Source organism: Diachasma alloeum, unplaced genomic scaffold (assembly GCF_001412515.2).
Source record: "Diachasma alloeum isolate Michigan unplaced genomic scaffold, Dall2.0 Dall_scaffold_00828, whole genome shotgun sequence".
Lineage (NCBI taxonomy): Eukaryota > Metazoa > Arthropoda > Insecta > Hymenoptera > Braconidae > Diachasma > Diachasma alloeum.
In genome coordinates, this window is record NW_021680955.1 from 41141 (window position 1) to 63665 (window position 22525).

Below are 22525 nucleotides of genomic sequence, written 5' to 3' on the forward strand. Positions count from 1 at the left end.
GAAAAAAAAAACTTTTTCAGTTTTCACTTTTTTCACATACTTTTGAGAGTTCTGAATAGCCCGTCGCTCAAATAGTTGGAATCAACGCTCACCCAGCTAAAAAATTCGATTTTGGCGAAAGTCGACTTTCCCTCTGGAAAAACAGAAAATCTGACTCTTTGGCTCGGGGTGAAAAAAAAAATTTTATTTCGACTTTTGTCGCGCCTTCGGGGGTTTCATTGGCATCAGAATTGTTAGAAAATACAGAATCAACTTTCACTTGGCGAAAAAATTCAATTTTGGCGAAAATCGACTTTCACCCTTGTCGAATGATACTTTTTGTCATAACGGGCGTAGGCAGCAATAAAGCGCTGTCTTACGGCCGGGATGACGAAAATAATATTTAGTAATAATAACATGACTAGACATTGATTACGTCAAGAGCCGGAGGAAGGTAAAATAATTTAGCGAAAAGTTGCTTCTTTCCATCAACGTGGTTGTTATTTCTCCAAATACCCTGAGTCCTTCACCTCAATTTATGAATATAGAGGTGATTCGAAATAAACGTTCGTTTTTATCATTGATCTTTGTAGTAATGATCAATATAGTGATTGGCTATGACTTTTTGCAATGGTTGATCGCGTGGAAGCCTACGATAGGTGATTGTTGAGTTTTTTGATTAATTGTTTATTGTGTAATTTTTGCTCTTGCGTTTGTAATTTTCTGTTAGGGAAAATTTGAATTGTGAGCCTGAGAAATTGGCATCAGGTCAATTTATAAAATGTTTGACTGTTGTGATTTTTAATTTTTCTTTCGAAGAATTATTGCTCACGATGTTTTGATATTGACATTTTTCTGTGTGGGGTTCTATAGATTACAGTAGAAGTGATATGGTTTTTCTATTCTTTCTGTTTTTCCTTGAGTTGATAGGAAGTTATTATTGAGTTGGCGCTGTTCAATGTGGTGATTAAACTTGAAGAGTTGATAGAGTCTTAATTTAGGTGAATTATATATTGGCAGTAATTGCAATAGAATGGTTGGATTGAGAATTTTTTAAATTTCTGTAGGGGAGGTTCGCGTAAAACGGACACTTGATTTTTTTTTAAATGTTAATGAAGAGTTGAAATGTTGATGGAATTTAATTTTTTTTTTTCAATACAAAGAACAATTCTTTCTCTTTGTGACGAGCCTAAACTGAACTCAATTGATAAATTTATTTATGAACTTATGAAGTTATGAACAATTAAAAAAAAGTCTGAAGTGTCCATTTTACCCCACCCTCCCCTGAGTAATTTTTTCTTTTCTTTCTGGGTTAAATAGAAGCAATAAAATAGCCCGAAATTTAATTGAAAAAATTATTTTGGAGTCTTAGAGTTTTTTTTTCACTGCTTTGCCATGACCGTATACTTGGCTGAAAGGAGGTTTTTTAAAAATGTTTAATGGAAACGGTTGGAGAAATAATGGAAATGATTATTGTCTTAAAATAGATTTTATAAAACATTTTCTGGGTTATTCTATCAGAAGGAAAATGATAATGTTTTTATTTCCACGATGTCAAACACAAAAATCATTGTACAAACAACTAATATTGAGATGAGTTGATAAAACTCAACTGACGTCGGCTTTATCGATTATCTTTTAAAGCATTATTTTCTCAAGTGGAATGGAGGTGTTTTTGAGTCATATATTTTTTTATGGAAAAGACTAATATGATTTTTTTGTTGAAAATAGTTGGAGATTTGTTTGTCTTTTAAATTGGATCACATCACAAGTGGAGCGATAAAACAAGAAAAGTCAATTTTACTTTGATGTTAGTTTTTGATTAATATCTTTGAAGCTAAGGGAGATAACGGATTTTCTATGAAAATCTTTTGTGGAAAGCGAAGGAAAGTGTAAATTTTAAAAACCTTCATGGAGGCTTGCCATTTCCTTTCGATTGCGAGATCTTTTCTGGAGATTGGCTTCGAGGTCAAGTTAAGGTATTTATGGCGTGGTCAGGGCGGGTCGAAAAAAAGTCAAGAAATCGATTATTTTTTTCTATACATTCTTTGATTTTTTCAAAACCCCTATGCAAAATCTCAGATAGCCTAGGAGAATGGGTGAAACACAGGAAATTTTCTAACAAATGCATTTTGACAATGGCTCTTATGAGAATTTGGGAAAAAAGTATAGAAACTGGAAAAAAAGTTGCCATTTTCCTAAAATTTCGCACGTGGGTGGAGATTTCAGGGAGGAACATAACAAAAATCCAAGTGGCCTAGGAGAATTCAGTAGGGAAGTGGTAAAATAGTACAAGTCAATTTTGACTGTTGACCAGTTTTCAATGAAATCTCGGAATCTAAGCGAGATAGCAAAATTGTTGTTATGACTTTTTTTGTACAGCCGATTGAGTGCTACAACAAATGTAATTACGAAAATTTCGTTATCTCCCGTAGATTCATAAATATTACCATTTCGCTACTGAATTGTTTAAAAGGGATAATTAAAAAACTCATGAAAAATATTAATTCTGCGTGCGCAACGTGGAATAGCGATAACGTCGAGGGCAGAAATCGTGGAGGGGGTAAGCGCGGCAAATACGAATGGAGTTGTGATGATACATATCGCTATGGGAAGGAATCTACCTGCTGAGTGGATCAGTGCTGCCAACTTGTACCTCGAACGGCGGGACATTGTCACTTTTTCTATCCATATTAATTATTTTCCATTTATCCAAATGGAGTGGTTTCATGCACTGCACAAGTATCTCATCAAACATCATAAATCTGAATATCATCAATTTTCTTGGTTTCCCAGCGGATTGACTCTTCCAAGCAATGCTAATAACTAAATAACTGTCGTAATCCCAGCCAACGGTCATTGTTCTCACCGCTGACTGACTAACGGTCTGTAAGTGCCCTCGCAAGCGTGAGCCGACCGTTAATACTCCAATTCCTCTCCGCATGAATAAAAAAAAAGAGACAAATAGGAAACAGTTTGACTCCGAGAAAGCCTTGTGACTGTTCGATAAGAGACACTTCCTTCCTCGTCGGATAACTCTACTTCCCCCGTATTTACTATCGATGCCTTAGTTTACACAGCTACGAATATGGATTTTATATTGAGGAAAAATAAGGCAGCTGGATTTCAAGTTTATTCACGACACGTGTCTGAAATATACATTTATTTACTGAGTGAAAAGAAAAATAAACCTTCCGAGCACCTTCGGGTTCGGAAAAATTGTGACCTTTCTACTGACACGCGGATAAGTTTTTGCGATGAAAACCACTCTACGAAAATAAAAATGAATTGGATATTCACGAAGGAAAGGAAGGTTTAAGATTATGGACACTGCTCTTGAAATTCAGAAAACACTTTAAAAAATTTTCAATTATAATACCCCAAGACCTTCAAAATTATCGGAATATTTCTCGATAGCTTCGTTGCAAACAAATGAAAGTGTTAAGTCTTGCAGGCTAAAAATCCCGAGTGTGCAGCACGAGGGATTTTTCTGCAAAACTTGACACTTTTGTTTGTTTGCAGGGAAGCTTGAGGGAAATATTGCGATTAATTTTGAAGGTCAAAGGGTATTCGGCGGAGAATTTTCCGGGACTGGATTTTGACCATACGGAGCGCAGTATTCGAAGGCTTCTTCCAGCAAAACATCCAATTGGTTAGAAATAAATGAAGAGCTACTATGCAATTATCAGATGCAATTTCCAGAAGCTAGTGTGCAATTTTTGCAAGTAATACCACGAGAGCTTCAAAATTATCGAGCAATTCCCGATAGGTTCGTTGCAAACAAACGAAGGAGTCAAGTTTGTCAGGTTAAAAAATCACGAGTGCGAAGCACGAGTCTTTGACCAAATTTTTTCAATACTATTTTATTTGTGATGTTCATTACCTCCAAAATTGTAATTCCCCACTCATGACTATTTCAAACAGTATTTTGCCGAGCTCTCTAAATAATAAGTCTACTTGAACATTGGAGGCATGTCCCTCAATTTTTGAAGATATGACAAGTATCAGAGGGCAAAAAAAATTGAATGCTAAGTGGAATTTAAAAAGCATTCATGCAGATGTAAATTACGGTGATTTTACCATAAAAAAAATAGTTACGGTTATTCTCCATCCTGATGAAATGTTATTCAACTATTACGTATAATAAAACCGCAACATTACGGTATTTTCACGGAAAATTTACCAAGAATAAAATTACCGGTACTTTCACATCTCTAATTATACACTGCTACTCCCTCATTACAAGAATCTAAAAGAAATCAATGTTCTAAGAAACGAAAAAAATGAAATGTTCTAAAAAACGAAATACACGTGTTCGTTGATCATAAATGTTGGATTATTGAGTCAAATTCATAGAATCATTTAGCTAAGAAATGATGGTTACAAAAACAACTTGACATGGAGGGCACCAAAGAATCGCCTGAGTGTTTACATAAACATGAACATTTATTTGATAGAGAGAAATAACAGTGAGTTCTTTCATTAGGCGACGAGTATTCTTTTGGTCTTTGCATTTAGTCTCCTAGAGAGATCCGTGAAAATAGACGTTTTCCTCGTGCAATTTTAATAAAGAAAAGAAGTTAAAGTTCAATTCACTGCATTTTATATTGATTTATATATCTCATATCCAATAAGGAAAATAGCAATAAAGCTCCTAACACTTCAACGTTCAACGTTCATTTTACGATTAACGGATAAAAGCTTGAAATGGTGTTGTGCGAGTAAAGGAAAATTTTTCGAAAATAACTTACTTTAACTTGAACACGAAATATTCAGTTGTAGACTAAAACACAACTACAGTTGGGGACACTGGATATCTTCCCGAATGGATGTTACTTCTGAGACCGTTCGAACAATTATGATTAAGTTGGAGTACAGAAAGTTTTCAGTTGAAGTCCTTTGAGGGTGAATAGTAGGGGTTGGAGTAACTGGAGGGGGAAGGGCCCAAGAGGCTGATTGGCTGATTGGCAACTTAGGTGAGGGACGCTTGAGGGTTGGACTTACGGAGGTAAGGGCAGGTATGTCTCGACGAGGCATCGGGAAAAGACCGGATTAAGGTTACCAGGAATAGGTACAGGATTTCTTAAGGTGTTTTGTGCGAAAAAGGTAAATAATGACATTCATATAGAAAGGTAAATAATGGGATTCATATAGAATGTTTATAATTACAAGTGAATTATCCATGAATTTTCCTAGAATTTTTTCACACTTCCTTTTCAAGTTATTAACGATTGAAGTCACTTCTTATACATAAGCTCGTATGGAACAGAAAACAGAAAAATCTCCATAAGAGCTTGTGTAAAAGCAGCAACTTTAATCGTTAATAACTTGAAAAGGAAATCTGAAAAAATTCTACGAAAATTCATAGATAATTCAATTGTGATTAGAAACATTATATACGAATTCTAGATAAATGTCATTATTTCCATTGTTTGCACGAAACACCTTAAGACAAGCCGTTTTTCCGTGAGGGGACTTTTATTAATTTATCGTTATTTATTCACCCACTTCTGTGTACTCTCTAAAATTGATATTAATTATTCTTGATCGAAAATCGCAGTTTTTCAACTCTAAAAATCGTATTGAGATATCCATATCATGGGATTTATAGACGAAACGCTGTTCGCTGACGAATTGTTTTCATCGGAACCGTTCGCTTGGAGTTCGCTCGTGTACGATAGCCTTGAAATTTCAGCTTCGGGGATCCGAATTCCACGATTTTAAGTGATCGGGAAGTCCCTACTCATACGTCAATAGTTTGACTAAGGAAAAATAGGAACAGAGAGAGAGAGAGAGAGANAAGAGAGAGAGAGAGAGAGAGAGAGAGAGAGAGAGAGAGAGAGAGAGAGAAAGAGATAGAATCTGTCTGTTTTCTCTATCGTCCACCCCTACCGCAAGTGATCCTACTGCGCAGTCCTGTCACGCAGAGAAGCCCAAACACTACTTACACACGCTCAGATTGTTAATGGGGGGGAAGTCAACTTCCCCAACTGACATCTTAGAGAAGCGAAATTATGTGGAGTATCCACTGTATTAGTTTACAATAAATTTACTGAAAAAGTGGATAGTCCGCATAGTCCAGTCCAGGATAATAAGCAAAATCATAAAAAGTATTCACTGTATTGGGAAAGTACCGAATTAGTTCATTCAGTAATTGAACTATTCCGAAGGATTTAGAATGAAAAGGAGAATAAAACGATCCCTTCGCATTTTTCGGGAATAGAGTTGCTGGGAAATATAACTGAATAATTACGCCTAATTCACCATATTTGGGGATTGTTTAACGGCTGATTCCGGCTGATTCAGTTGACACCTTCTATGTTTCCTCTTTCTTCCCTCATTAGATTCGCGAGCTGATGTTGATGTTTGCCCGCTGAGTTATGTCCACGATTGTTTTCCACTACTTTAACAATTTTCTATTTTTCTAAGTAACGAACAATTTCTCAGCGATAAAATGACTTGTAATATTTAATAGACAATTCCATTGAGATATTTAGTGTAAACTGAAATTTTTTAACAAGTGATTAAACCGAGTTATTTTTATGGGTAAACCCGTGTTTTCATTTAACCTGAAACCGTCTCTATCCGGCAGTCAGCATAATTACCAGAACAAGAGTAATCAAATCGCAATAAAGAATATGAGAGAAAGGATCTTGGGAATGTAAATATTCGGTGGACGCTTGGAAAGAGACACATGGTTTTGGGAAAGTATTTCTAGGAAAATAGTGGCTATAGGACAATTATGAAAGAGTCATAAATGCACAAATTGACACAAATGTATTAACAACTCCGTTGGGGGTCACTAACTCCGAGAATAACTCAGCACATTGACTGCAGAAGGCTGCATAGTAGGAGCGTAGCCCTATGACGCCGTAGTGATTGAACGAAGCCCCACAAGATGTACACTAATTGCCCTCAACGTCTTTATTGCTTTATATCCAAGTCTAGCTCGTATTATGTGCTATTTCCGCCCATTTTTCTTTTATTACTCAGGATATGAACTGTTAATTTATCTCGAAAAGGTTATAAGTTTTAGTGGAATTTGCGCCCAGAGAAATCACCAATTTGAATCAAGTAGAACTTTTCAGTATGAATTTTTACACTAATTTCAATAATATTTATGTTTATTTGTGTTAACGAAGTTATGAATTAAGTTCAATGATTCTTTTCCGAGCTGGTATTTGAAGTGATGTTCATTTATTATCCAATTTTTTTCTAGCAAGCACATAAACAAATTTTTTCGGCCAGCAAAAATTAAGGATAATCGGACGAGGAGTAGGATATTCAAAAAATCTGCGGGTGACTGTATCTTTGATACAGCCGTAATTTTACGTGGATACGTACAATCAGGGTTGGGCATATCTCGCAGATGGAAGTTTATGACGTGACATTGTCAAATACCGGTAATTTACCTCTGGGGCGTCAAAAATATCAAAAAGTGTCAGAAAGCTCTTTACAAGGAAGCTAAGCTAAAAAGTCACAAGGGTCAAAAGTGAGAGGGACATCGGCCGGAAATCGTCGAGATCAAACGATCACGAGGGTTATCCTCGGGAAGGTTAAACATCGCAAGGGTTATGCCTTCTTAGGGTCAAACGTCGCAAGGGTCAAACAACGGAAGCAATCCTTTAATCTGGAGGGTGAAACTAATAAGAGGGTTAACGGGGGACGCCAGGCGGTACAATTACAAGGTTCCAACGGTCATAAAGTTTAAACAAAAAAGCAAGTAGGTTCACAAGGGTCAAACAGGTCACTAGGTCACGGCCTAGTTATCCTGATTGACCCTTATGATTTACCTACTTTGTGATTGTTTCTTGATCGTTTGTGATTTTCCTGCTTGCCTGCGTCTTAATTTTAACTCTTGTGATTTTTCAACTTATCTCTCCTGTAGACAGAACAATGACAAGGGTGGAATGATCATGAATTAAGAAAAAATAATCTGAAACTATTCCGTTTGGTCTTTGTTGCAACAGCTTATGATCATTTGACGCTCGCAAGTTATGATTGTGACGTTTGACCCTCGCAAGTTATGATTGTCACGTTTGACCCTTGCGAGGTATGACCTTTGCGACGATTGACCCTCGCGAGGCATAACCTCAGTGGGTATGATTTTTTCGAATTTTGACCCTTGTAACTCTGACAGGTGGTATTCTCGGTAAAAATCTCCCGGTTCCCCAAGGTGCTAATAGATGGTGCCACATAGGTTTTTGACAGGTCAAAAAACCGACAACTCGCCCGGGTAATTTACCTACTTTATGACCGGTCAAAAACCATGTAATTTACCTAAGGTAATTTACATGCCCAACCCTGCCCGTCACCTCTGCCAAGGTTTGCATGAAAATAAAAGGTGCCGCTACGCATTTGGAACGTGATTATTGGCAGAGGTGCCCGGACGTCGCGTGCCGCGTCTCAGTGACGTGCACGCAGGTCAAGATGAGATGGAAAATAGAAGCGTTCGGGTGATGAAAAAGGGAGGTGGAAAAATGAGTATCTCAGAGCAGACACTCACTCTGTTTTGATCAATGCTAATGGAAATCCCGCGCAACCGGTTACTTCAGATCATTGAATTCAGAAGTGTATCAAATGACGATGCACGCAAATGATGATGCAATTCTATCCAAATTTAGAGGGTGAAGTAGTTCATTTTTTGCATTCGAAATGAAAAAATTATCTTTAACTTTTTCTTCTTAGACGATTTGACAATCAATTGGTGGAATGTAAACAGAGAAAAATATGTTAAAGATAACTCCGTTTTTTTAGAAGTGCAATTACACCCAGAGAAACGGTTTGTTTCAATCAGATAAACTTTATTTGCATAAAATAAATCGTTTCTTTGATTCAAATGCGCCATTTTTATCAACAACTAATTCACATGAAATTTACGTGTATGTTGTGACTGACAAATCAGTCAGTTTCTAGAATAATAAATGACATTGCAGTTTTAAAATTTACGTGGCGAAGAAAAGGATTGAAAATCGTGAAAATTCATGTCAAATTTTTTGTGAATCTTTAATCCATTGAAAGTTGAATTAAATATGACGTTAAAATCTAACAATGAGTTTGAGAATTCAAGTTGTTATTGAAATGTTAATGATAGCCTAACCATGAAAAACTCAATTCTGTTAAATTGGCAAGATAAAAGTTCCATGAATGATTTGATTTTAAATAATATTAATAACTAATATAGTGATTATTTGAATTGCAAAAACTCTCTGAGTTATGGAAACTGGAATATTTTCAAGAAAATTTGACTTGAAATATTAGAATTTGTATTATAATATATTGGAAACTAGACTACGGAGGTAGAGTAAAGATCGAGATGGGTCTTCTACGCGTGACTGAATGAAGAACAGTTAGGGGAGGGTAGGGCAAAACGGACCACTGACAGAAAATTGGTAATTTTTGTTTTTTTGTCTTTCCTTCAAATCAGGAACACTGAACGTGTTGAATTAAAAGTGAGTTTCTTGGATCGTGACTGTCACAGGGGTTTTATAGACAACAAGTCTCGTTGAACCGCAATTTGATAAGATTTTCTAGTCAACTGAAACCACAAATGACTTCGAATGTGCTCCATTCGAAAGCAAAAAAAAAAATTATCAATTTTCTGTCAGTGGTCCGTTTTGCCCTGCGGTTCGTTTTGCCTGCCCCTCCCCTATATTGAATTCACAGCGTTATTATTCCAATTCTACTCCTAAATTCCAATAGGCTGTGGGCTCAGGCACAAGGTGTTACTTGTGATTGAAAACTGTGAAGACACAATTTCATTTTCTTAATGAAAATTCAGTGAATTCAAGCGTCAGTCAAGTGTGTAAGGGCATTGACAGAACCTAGAATACATTTGATTCAAAATTCATGTGTGCGTTCTAGAATTCGAATAGAATGGAATGGAATATAAAAACATATACCTATATAGTCTTGCAATAAATTGCCATGAAAATTATAATCTAACATTATTTTTTCTTCCTTATGCATATTAAATACAAAAAAAAATTGATACAAAAAAATTCATAATACATCCATGAGAATATTTGGCTGAAACTGCACTATTTTTACTATACGAATTTATACCGCAATTATCGGAAAAAGTGGTAAAATTGGGATTTCGGTATGAGAAAAGTACAATAGTTTCACGTTATAAAAGTCTGATAATATCGTAATAATGTATTGTAAAATTACGGCTGGTGAATGTAGCAAATTTGCAACACGAAATGATAAAGTTCCTTTTCCCGTATGGTAATTTTACAATACTTTGCAATAGTCATATTCATTTTTTTTTTTGTTTACGAATATTTATCTTTTGCTAGAGAAAAGAGAAATGTTCCGTAAAAATTACGAAACTCTCAATTCACTCACCGATTACGGAATGGACTCAGAAAATTTAAGTGACGGTATCGTAATTTTACACTGGAGATTCAGATAAAAATTACGGAACGTTCTGGAAAAATTCCGTGACAGTTCCGTAAAATTTCCTACAACCACATTTCGCTCTGGAATTGCGGAAAAGATACGTAATTTTCATTGAATATCTCTCTGTGTGAAAAAAAAGTGTTGTGATTTTACTGAACTTCCAAAATTTTTGTTAAAATTTCGGGTCAAATTTTTTTAACAGTGTAGAGTTATTAGTCGGTAGGCCTGTAAAAGATGCATTTGTACAGTTGTCCTTCGACGGTCTCTATGAGAGAAATATTTAGTAAAAATTACGGAACTTCAATTCACTCACCGATTACGGAATGGACTCAGAAAATTTAACTGACGGTATCGTAATTTTTCACCACCACATTTCGTAAACATTTCGTAAAAACCACATTTCGCTCTGGAATTCCGGGAAAGATACATAATTTTTATTGAATATTTCTCTCCGTGTAATTCAACATTTATGAAAACAAGGAAATTTGACTGGTTCTGTTTGACAAGTTTCACCGATTTACCTCTGAATTTATCTCTTCAGTCTGAAAACACTCCCCAGGAAAGTCCAAATCACACCGTCAACACAACTCGACGTAATGAATATTAATACCCATCCTGGATATTGATATTGGATGTTATCTCGTTACGATACCTCATGTTTGCTCAGAATGAAGTAACATACTTCTACGTTTCTCGAGTAATTCAAGAACGGAAGGAATTAATCGAATATTTAGATGATTATCACTGAGTCGGGATTTTGGGTCAAGGGTTACGGAAATCAGCTGCAACAAGAGAGTCACCAAAGCCGATGGAAAATTTCGGGTCTTGTCTGTCGGTACAGTTGGTATTTTGTTTTCTCGTCACAACTTTCTTCATCTAAATTATGAGTTTTATGGTCGAATGTAACTTATGTCTTAATGGATGATTCAGGGTTGATTTTTTATGGTTTCAGTTTTGTAGAATAGAAAGAAAAGTGGGGAATTGCTTTCATCAGACATGTTCTCATCTAAAAAAATAAATTTCTCTCTCGTTTTTCTAGAAAATGTGGTTTCTCAAATGCAAATCAAACGGAATGAATGAAATTCTAGGAAATTCCAGGGATTTATGGAATTATCTCGCTATGAAATGATTGCTGGAGACAACATTGACAGACATCTTCCATGGCAAGTTTACTTATCTTGAAAATACAGTTGAGGTTCGGTATAAGATACCTTAGGGATAGTAGGAGAGTGGAATTCCGGTAACCCCTATGCCCCCACTACGCGCGCCCATAGAGGAGAAAAATATAGGGATCAGCGGGTTTCAAATAAGATACCTCGCTCGTTGCGCCCGAATTCAATGAAATTTTCATTTTTACTGAATGAATATCGATAACTAATCAATTTAGATGTGTTTAAGGGTGCCAAGTGAATTTGAAGAAAGATTCAAAAAAAATTTTTTCTTTCCCTCCACCATCGGAGGAATATGTATTCATCCATCTGACGAAATTTCAAACCCGCAACCGGAACTAGACATCGAGAAAATAAATACGAAAAATCTTCCATTTCGCGTGACGAACCTCGAGAAAGCATGGGATCAAATGGGTACGGGGGGTTGAAATATCTCTCCTATTCACTCCGGTATCCCATTGTTTTTTGTCGCTATCACATTTGACACATAATTCCCCATATCTTCAAATTTTTTCAAATTTTTCTTGAGTTCCGAGGGGGGCGAAACGTTCAATTTAATCAAAACTCCATAAGAGCCCATGTATAAGACTGATTTGGTTTATTTAATTTCTCGATACCCATAAGTTCTAAAATTCTAAAATTGTCACCGATGTTCACCATCTGTCTAATACTATTAATTAAAAAAATTATAACTCTATTGGTAAATGTCCATTTTCAAGGTCATCGCCAAATTTACTTGGCACCCTTAATGTTTTGAATTTGTTTCGCCCACATTCCCTCCCTGGTGGAAAAAACTCCTTAAATTCTATTGGAAGAAAAAAGGGTAGTTGGAAATAATGACGTTATTGCCGTTGACCCACTATTTCCGATTCAGGTTAGTAGCGCAATGCTGACACGTATGGAAAAATCCAATAGAAATACCTAGCGAATTAGCTAGAAAATTCTATTGGAATTCTGGAGAAAGAAATTCAAAATCTATTGACTTTTCCGTATGAAATATGCAATAGAACCAGCGCAAAAAACTAATAGAATTTTCCAATCGAATTCTAATAGAAATCCCATAGAAATCCGATAGATATTCTCCAAAATCCCAATAGAATTTTGTAGAGAATTCGTTAGGTTTTCCTATTGGATTTTTCCATACGTGTCAGCATTGCGCTACTGACCTGAATTGGAAATAATGGGTCAACGGCAATAACGTCATTATTTCCAATTGCCCTTTTTTCTTCCAATAGAATTTAAGGAGTTTTTCCACCAGGGCTTTTCTCTCTAAACATAACCCCGTGTGATAGAATGGCAGCCGATGTTGGGGGATTGTTGGTGGACTGGAGAATAATCACAGACGAAAAATTACGATTTTTCGATGGGAAAAGTGAAAAAAAAAACTATGTATATTTCCATTACTTGAAAAAGTGGTGTGATCCCTCTTAAGGTCATTAGACCCTCATGATCACTTCGTTCATTCCTCCCGTTTGAACCTTCACACCATTTGATCCTTGTAACTACTGTCTTTCCGTTTCAGTTTTTCATATAAACATGAATATTCAATACCAAATTACGCTGAATTTTCCATTAACTTGGAATTTTTAGAAATATTTACCTAAATTTTCCTGATTATTATCAAATTTTATGGAATAATTTAATTGCAATTCGTAGTTTTCATTGATTCTTCCATAAAATTTCGAATTTTCCATGATGAAATTCCTTGAAATTTCAGTAGACCAATTGCGTGATAACGATTTTTAAGAAGTGTATTTGAAATTGCAGCCAAAAATTTCCAACAGCCAACTTTTTTGTTGCAAAAAATTTTTGAGATTTTACTTTAAAGTCACTCATTTCCTAAAGAAATGCATAATCCGGGGACTTTCAACTTTTATCTTGAACCATTCTACCATTCAACTACTACCAACAGTCATCAAAATTGAATAAAAAACACGAAAAGTATATTCAAAATTTCCGTACTTCAAGTTACATCTTCCTCCAAATATTATAACTGTAATCATTATTGCGTTTCTCCGGTGAAAATTCAAAGATAATTTACAATAAATTTCAACAAATTGCCAACCATTTTTCTTTAAAATTCCGTGTTCTCGAAATAAATGCATAATCCGCAAATTTATACTCATCTTAACGTATTCTAGCAGTCAACTACTGAATTGATTAAGCATCATTCCTTGCACCTGTTCACGACATTCAATTTTCCGGTCTGGGACAGATAACGATGTCAAGGACGGCAAAACACGTCACATTTCCCTCAATATCAGGCGAGACTCTTCACAAGTACACACAGAAAAATAATGGTTCTTTGAAATCAAATAAAAATCCTCATGTGAGATTTTTTACTTATTTCAAGAATATTTTTGTTACAAATGAATAAAGTTGTTTGTTTGTTTCAAGAAAAAGGATTTAATAATTATATTAAACAAACAATTTATTTATTTCAAATGAATGATTTTTACAAATCGAATAAACAAACGATTTTCTCAAATAAATAGTTTTCTTATTTTAAGCAAATCACATTTTTGTGTACTTTGTGAAAAAATTTCGAAAGTACGTTTCAACAATATTCGTTGGGCTATGTGGGAAAAGGGTCTATTGACCATTTTTTGTGTTTTAGGCTAAGACGAAAAAGGTGGTATTCACCTAATCCAGGGGACGGGAAATCGATGCCATTTGAGCTCCCTAGAATCATTCTGATCTAATTTTTGATTACACTTTTTACTCCAGTATATACGACAATCTTTCACTATCGTCTCCCTGATAATGACCTGATGGAACAGAAATTCAGCCCCCCCCCCCCCACCCCCACCCTAAATGTCTTACATGATGTATGTGAAGCTCTTAATAATTATTGTATGTTTTTCGGTCAATCTTTTTCAAGTTTATTACCATCTGAAAGCGATAATAAATTATTAGCATCAAATGAATATTTATTTAAAGAAAAAATTTATTTGATTCAAATAAAGATTTATTAACAGTAAAAAACATTTATTTAATGTAAACAAAACTTCGAATAAAAACGTTTATTTAATTTGAAAAAAAACTATTTGGTAGGGGAGGATAGGGCAAAATGGACCGCAGAGCAAAACGGACCACTGAAAAAAAATTCGTAATTTTTGTTTTTTTTCTTTCCTTCAAATCAGGAATACTGAATGTGTTGAATTAAAAGTGAGTTTCAGGATCATGACCGTCACAGGGCTTTTATAGACAAGAAGTGTCGATTAACCGTAAATTGATCAGATTTGCTAATCACCTCAAACCACAAACGATTTTGAATTTTGTTTTTGCTTCCATTCGGAAGCAAAAGCTATCACAAAAATAAAAAAATTATCAATTTTCTGCCAGTGGTCCGTTTTGCCCTGCGGTTCGTTTTGCCCTACCCTCCTCTACTAATTAAATAAACTTCATTTGATTGTGTGTACATCGTAGCAAACCGTAATTCATTAATTACGCAATGTCATTGCTCAACATCCCCTAGTTATTTACTATTTATCACATTGAAAAAGACGAGAGAAATGTCTCAATACGGATTAATTGCTTGATAACGGTGCCTACTAATTCGCCCACTTCCAGTATTGAAAGCATCCAATGAAGGAACGAGCAATTTTCATATTGCGTTCCACCAGTTAGCCAATCGCGCTGCATTGCCGGTGCTTGACCGGTAGTTTCATCGCTCCGGAACGACATGGATTGCACGAGGATAACGTCCTACGTGACCGGAGCGGTTAAAATATGTCTCAGAGGTACTAGTATTTTTTATCAATATGGGTTTATGATAATTTCAGAAAATTCAAACATTTCGTAATTTATCGTGAGCTATTATTATTCCGGTTTTCCTGGCTATGATAATAATCAATGTTTCTCGGTCACTTCAATTCAAATTTTTTTCGAATATTTCTTTTCGATTGATCGACGGAATTATCTTCTTTAGATTGACGAAAAGTTTCAACCCACCAGCCCAAGTTCAATGGTTCCAAATGACCTCTTCGGACCCTCCTATGAGTCAATGACTTCAGGGCTTCATTATGTACTTCAATTTAAAGTAGTATAAACGCAGAACGATTTTATAGATTAACATCTGAAATCAAATTTAAAAGGAGGGAGGGGGGGGGGCGAACGTGAATGTCTTTGGTCGCTGAACTTTTGATAAAGGAAAGGACATTTCTGTAGTGAAGTGGCAAACTAGGATGAGTGCAATTTTTTTGAAAAATTTGCTACACTGAGAGAAAAACAAACACGTTGTCAAACAAGTCTTGTTTGGGCCTGTCTTACCGACGCCTCGTGTTGCTAACTTCACACTCATCGCAAACCTCCGTCTACGGTCCTAATGACACAATATACTATTTAAGTTACATATATGTATTCTCTATCTGAAAACAAATATTCGGATCGAATATCGAACAGTCCTCTTCATGAAAAAAAATAGAAATGGGTTTTTTTAATCAAAAAACGGGCTTAGGAAAGCTTCAAGAGCTCTGTCATATATTTTTTTTAAAGTGCACGCAAAAACAAAAAATTTCATTTTTTATTCGTTTACATCCGATGCATCGTTGAAAGATATGATTTTTTGAGGGGAAAAAATGTTAGGGTATTTTTCTCTATATATAGTACTTGAAAATGATGGCACTCAATAATTTTTTGGGAACAAAAAAATCGCGGTGGCTGAGTTGACATGGAATGTCCCATAAGTTTATTTAAAAACCTCCTTCATTGCTAATGATTACTAAGCAGAGGATGTAAATAAAAACCCCATCTGCCTTTTCCGCCAACGTTTCGAGAGTTAAATACTCGCGTCTTAAAGGTGATTCTATCTATCAGCATAAAAATTATGATAATAATTGTTGGAAAATAGAGTGACAGTGGTGAAGCTGTCGTCTCATCACAACATTTAATAAAATGTGGAATTACATTCTCTCTTCGACATTTACATGAGAAATCCTTAGAAATGATGAATTTAACCTCTTCAAGGGATTTCTTCAACTCAATTTCCCACCATAAAAATCATTTGGTTCGGAACTGTAATAAATTTATTCACATTCAGAATTTTAGCAGAAATCGATTTAATGCCTAAAAAAATAAGGTTTCCGAAAGTTTAAATAATTTAAATTATTTATTTATAAGCAACGAATGTTTGAAAAAATAATACTTCTGTGCAAAATGTAATTTGAATGATGCTGGCAATTCATGATTTTTAAAAAAATTTTCTCTACCAAACTGTGCAAGATACTTGGATATCCTTAAGAGATTCAATAAATCAATAATGAATTATTCTATTCTCGTCTTTTAAACAGGTTAAAAACACATTGAAACGAATTTTTGATGCGATAGCTTAATTGAATTCAATGATCATTTCTCCACTGATCGTTAAAAACTCATTTATGAAAAAAATTTCTCATAAACGATTTACCTATCGTATTTGATAACACAAAGAATCCATTGACATAAATTTTTTCCACCATTAATGACGGCTCTTCTAAAACTGGTTTTTTAACTGCATTTTTTGTTTAAGAGAGGTCTGATATGAAAAGCTCATTACACTAATTTATAACTTGATTATTCCATAGGAATGCATGAAAACAAATTTTTTAAGGCGTAATTTCATTGATTGTATTGATGATTTTTCAGCCGGGATGATTAAGATAACGAGGGCAAAAGCACTCATCAAGGTCAGAGGTCTAACAAGGTTCAGTATGTGCACTATTGTCATTTTCTGGCCCTTAGTTTTGACCCCTATTTTTCTACCCATGGTTGTTTATTCCCAAATTTGAATCCTTATTTCTTTACTTTTATAAACTAATTTATACTATTTTATTTTATTTTCATTTCCGTCTTCACAACTAGATTAATTCAATTTTATCCATTCTTATTCTTAATGTATATATATTTTTTTCATTCATTCACAAGATCATTCTACAACATTGAATAAAGAGGAATTATGTTAAAGATCATTCAAAAGTGTTTTTTTTGTGATCAAAACAAACACAAAACCAAATTCATTCGAAATCTCCTTCGAGTAATAAAAAAATCTCTTCATGTTTTGCTGAAAATTTTTTTAATCTATTTTGCCCTTCATATGGTAAAAGGATATCGGTACTCCTCATTCCTATGATTGTATTATAATTATTATTATGAAAAGGAAATGAAAGAAGAATCAGAAAAGGATGATCGGCTAGAAAATGTTTTTCCACACACCTGCACGGAAAGTTCGTACTTTCCTCCCGCTCATCAAAGAGCAAAATACGAACTTTCCTTTGCAGGTGTGTGAAAATAGTATATTTCTAACCTAGGGAGGGAAAATAAAGGATCCTCAGCCGCCAGTGCAATTACCAACCGAGCCGAAGGCGAGGTGACTCCTAGGCTTCGGGAGGCTTTATTTTACTTCCCGTGGTTAGAACGCGATTTTCCGTCTCGGCGTAGGCGCAAAGTCAGAGTTCCCTCCCGCAAAGCGGGAGGGAAATGTAACTTTGCGCCCGCCGGGACGGAAAATAGCATGTGCACCTCGGGCGGGAAAACGTGACTTTCCGCCCTTGATGCACAATATACTATTTTTCACACACCTGCACGGAAAGTTCGTACTTTCCACCCGCTCATCAAGGAGCAAAATACGAATTTTCCTTTGCAGGCGTGTTAAAAAATAACATGTACACCTCGGGCGGGAAAACATGACTTTCCGTCCTTGATGCACAATATACTATTTTCTTCTTCAAGTATTAGAGTGATATCAATACTTCAGCCAGAAGAAATTTATAAAATACAAAAGAAGTGGACGGAAAGAACTGAACAAATCAATTTTTCAATGTTTCCGAAAAATTTTAAAATCGATGTTTTTTCGAATAATGAAAGAATACCCATAAATTCGATTTCTATCTTTGTCTTTTGATAGAATGAATAGAATAAATGACAGAAATTGAGAATTGGAGATAAAAATTTTTATCAGATTATTATTATGTAATGAACCTTCATTTTCTAAATTCTATTGTCTGATCCACATTGTCATACTCTTAGTTTTGTATTCTCGATTTTTAACACTTATAAGGGTCAGAAAATGAGGTCTGAAAATGGAGGTAAAGAAATGAGTGTCAAAAAGTAACGGTCGGAAATCGAGGGTGCATAGACTGAGATAAAAAATACTTTGGCCAAGGAATTCTTGAGAGAAGAATTTTTTCCCAGATGGCCCGTGGCCAACTCCAAATATCACAATTATGTTGAATTATGGGATGATTCGACATATGACTTTGAATGAACTCCATGGACAATTATTAACATTTAAATAAAATAAAACTTTTATTCCACTCAACATTTTATTTTACTTCAAAATGTTAGTAATTGTCAATGGAGTTCAAGGTCAAGGAGTGAAGGTCATATGTCGCATAATCATAATTAAACATAATTGTAATATATGGAGATGAAGTGGGACCACATGGGAATGACTGACCTGGAGAGATAGGCTTCTAAAAAATGAATTCTTCTTCCAAGAAAATGATTCTTTGACAAAAGTGTTTTTTTTCTCGGTGTAAGCAAGGGTCAAATAATAAGGGGTGTAAATACTAAGCCAAAGTTCCTGATCCTGGTGACCTTTATGATTCTAACCGTTGTCAAATGGTTCCCTCACGGGTTTCCCAATCTTTATCAGACTCTGACCCGCAGCAACCCTTATCACTTTCTTGGAAGCTTTCTGACCCTCGTGACCCTCATAAAAATACCATAAACAAGATTCTGACCCTCATCAGCATGACCCTTAAGGCCCTGAGGAAGTGGGGAACAATCGTATGATAAATCCGATTGAAAATCACATGACAAATCCACTGTCAACCCTTTCCCAAATGGACTGAAAGTTAATGTTCACAAACTTTTTAGAGTAAATTTACATACTTTTCTTTTTTTTTAATGCTTGTCTGCCAATTGAATGCATTTTCAAATTTAATTAATTATAAATCGAAAGCTTTTTTCTAAATGGGGCAATCCAAATATTACGTTCCACGTTTTGTTTTGACGTCACTCCTTGTATATTACCTCACTCAAATCCATGACTCCCCCCTCCTGATATGGCAATTTTTTTAGTTCTTTTATGAAATTGGAAAATAGGAATCAGAAGAGAGAGGAAAATGATTAAGTGAACAATTCAATCTCAATGCGAATGTTTTTTCAACATCTCGTAACTTATGAAATTGTTGTCTTTGGATCAAACAACAACTAAAGGGTGTAACAATAATCGCATTAAACTAGCGGAGAAATAGTTAAAGACATTTCCCGGAGCCAATAAAATTCCCTAAAAAAACAGATCTCTCGTTATTTTCCCGAAACGTTATTTTATCCCGAGATATTCGTGAAATAATCTACACATCTATCTTCAAAATTCTGGCGTTGACGCTATCTTTTAATTGAAACCAAACGGATTAACAAATTTCCAAAAATAGAAATAATTTTAAAGATAAAGTCATTGAATCTCTTTCTTTATCCGCAAAAGCATTACAATAATTTATCAACTCACAAACATTAAAAATAAAAGAAACAAATCCGTTTCTGGGGAGTTCATTTCACAATCTGAAATTGCAGAGTAATCAACTTCATAATAATATTTATTTTGAAAGATAATAATTTTGGAAATTAAAAAAAAAGCAAAAAGTCGAATCGGATGATTCACATCTGTGAAAAAACAAATACCTGTCCCGTTATACCCGGACTTCATTCTGTCTACAGTGCAACGTAACAGAGGCGTATAATTAGTCTGCGTTATTGTGTCACGATGCGTTGCTTCTATCCTCGTCAAATACCCGGCGCCTTCTGTCCACGCGGTCACTCTCAACTGCAATACCGCAATCTTTCTTATTTTCAATTCCATCTAGGAGATAATTTTCCCTTGAAAAAACAGTATTCTGCAGGTAGAAATTAACAGGATTTCAAATTGAAATGATTTCTCAAAAGAATTAATTTTTTTTAATATCACGAAATCCAAGAGAAATTGCAAAAAATTGATAGCAACTTTTTTTTTGTAATTCTGATATTTTTCCAGAAAAAAAATCCTCATTAAACCTCAATTATCTTCAGAGAAATTATCTTCAATTATCTTTTAGAGAAATATTTCAGAGATTTTTTACAAAACAATACAAAAAACGAACATCTAATTTTGTTTTACTTTTTGAAAAATGTCTATAAATGAGTGGGAAATTGCTCTTGAATTGCATATAGTATAGTAATTTTTGGAAGCATATTAATAAATAAAACGATAAATTAAGAATATGTTTCCGACTGGTGATTTTGCACATCATTTCCTTCTATCACGTATAATTCATTGCTTACTTCATTTTATTAAACTGAATACGATTTCCCTTTACCAAATTTTGGCAGATTTTCAACTTAGTTGAATGTTATCATTATTCTTATTATCCCTTTTAATGGAAGTGGGTCATGAAATAATTCTTAAACGCAGTGAATTTACTTTTGATTGTCTTTCTTTATTAAAGTAGCTCTACCCTTCGGCCGGGCTACGCGGTACTTTTGGATATTTTCAGTTTTTAAAGTTTTCAACTAAATTCATGGAAAAAATTTGAAAAAATTTACACCCAGTCAGTATTATCTAAATTAAATTTCGCAAAATACTGATATTTTTTCAAACATTTCCCTCTTATAAATAAATAATAAAACTCGTTTGCAAAACGGTGGATTATTTTTTATGAGGTGTCAAAAAAATTCTTGATTTTTCCACATCTAATGAAAAAAAATCAGATTTTAAACTTTGATTACAATAGAAATGTTGATTTTCGCCTAAGACATTGGGTTAAATCCTGATTTTTAAACATTTCTTCTTTGAAAAACCAAAACGATAATTAAATTGAGTAAAAAATTAGAATTCCGAATCTAATTGAGTTTTCTGCAATTTTTTTGCAGTTTTCAATAATCTTTGAATTTATCGTAAGGGTAGAGCTACTTTAGTATGGCACGAGAAAGAAACGTCTGTACTCTACGAACTGCTCCAGCAGATTAAATACCGGTCACAAAGACCAAAAAGAATATCGTCACCAATCTCTCATATCAGATCTTTCTCCCCATGGAGTTATTGTTTATGTTTATAATTTACTCTCCGGCACTCTCTACGTCGATTCGTTTTTGTACGCATAATCTCATCAAATAAGTTCTTAGTAAGGAGCAAACCGATTGTCTTTTTGACAGTTCTATCTCTCCCCTCAGCCTTTCGATGAAATGTTGATAGAAAATTTTTATTTACACATACTTGACTGAATTTGAAACATCACATTTGAAGAAACCATCAGAAAGCTTGCGTTCAGGGAAATCAATGAAAAATTCAAAATTTTCAACAATCATCATAAAAATCACATCAACCAATATAGCTATCGTAGTCATCTTTTAACTTCGACTTAATGGCATTAAAACAAATATTTCAAACTGTGATTGAATTCATTTGATGCACGATATTCAAAGTTATTCCCGGAATTCTGATTTTCAAAAAATACAAAATTAAAAAAAAATTTCGAATAAATCAAAATAACGATTATTGCTATCGCCTTCATCTTCGAACTCGGTCAAAGGGAGATTCGAACACTTTTTTAAGCCATCATTCAATCAATTCAGAACATTTTTTTAAATTATCGTAAATTATCGGACAATCGATTTTCGAAAAAATTCAAAAATTAAAAAAACTAATCGATGAATTAAATTTTAATTAATGTCGATCGATAACGCTTAACAATACTTACATTTGAAAAAAAAAGATTCAATTCCATCCATTCATTAGCAAACAATTGAAGAAAAACTTTACACACCTTTACTTTAATTTCACACCCCTTTTGTAGACATTTTTCAGGCATTAAAAAACGTCCGAATAAAATGAAAATGTGTCAGAATTTCAGACGAGCAGGTGCCCGAACATCTTAATTCATGTTTGAAATTCAGACAAATCGTTTGATTCAGACGTTTTTTAGTGTCTGAAAAATCTACAAAAGGCGTGTAAAATT

At 34.5% G+C, this 22525-nt stretch overlaps 1 protein-coding gene across 3 annotated transcripts in view; it reads right to left on the reverse strand.

Moving 5' to 3' along the window:
- The window catches only part of LOC107044844 (proton-coupled amino acid transporter-like protein pathetic), a 49572-nt gene that overhangs the window by 25784 nt on the left and 1263 nt on the right, over nucleotides 1-22525 (reverse strand). Inside the window, exon 1 of one of the 3 annotated variants that reach the window (XM_015266891.1) lies at nucleotides 10905-10944. The exons of 1 other annotated variant lie outside the window; for it this stretch is intronic. The gene's annotated coding sequence lies outside the window, so the exon portion shown is untranslated. Of the gene's footprint in view, nucleotides 1-4730; nucleotides 4817-10904; nucleotides 10945-22525 lie in introns of those variants that run through there. One more of the 3 variants, XM_015266889.1, reaches the window with a different exon arrangement.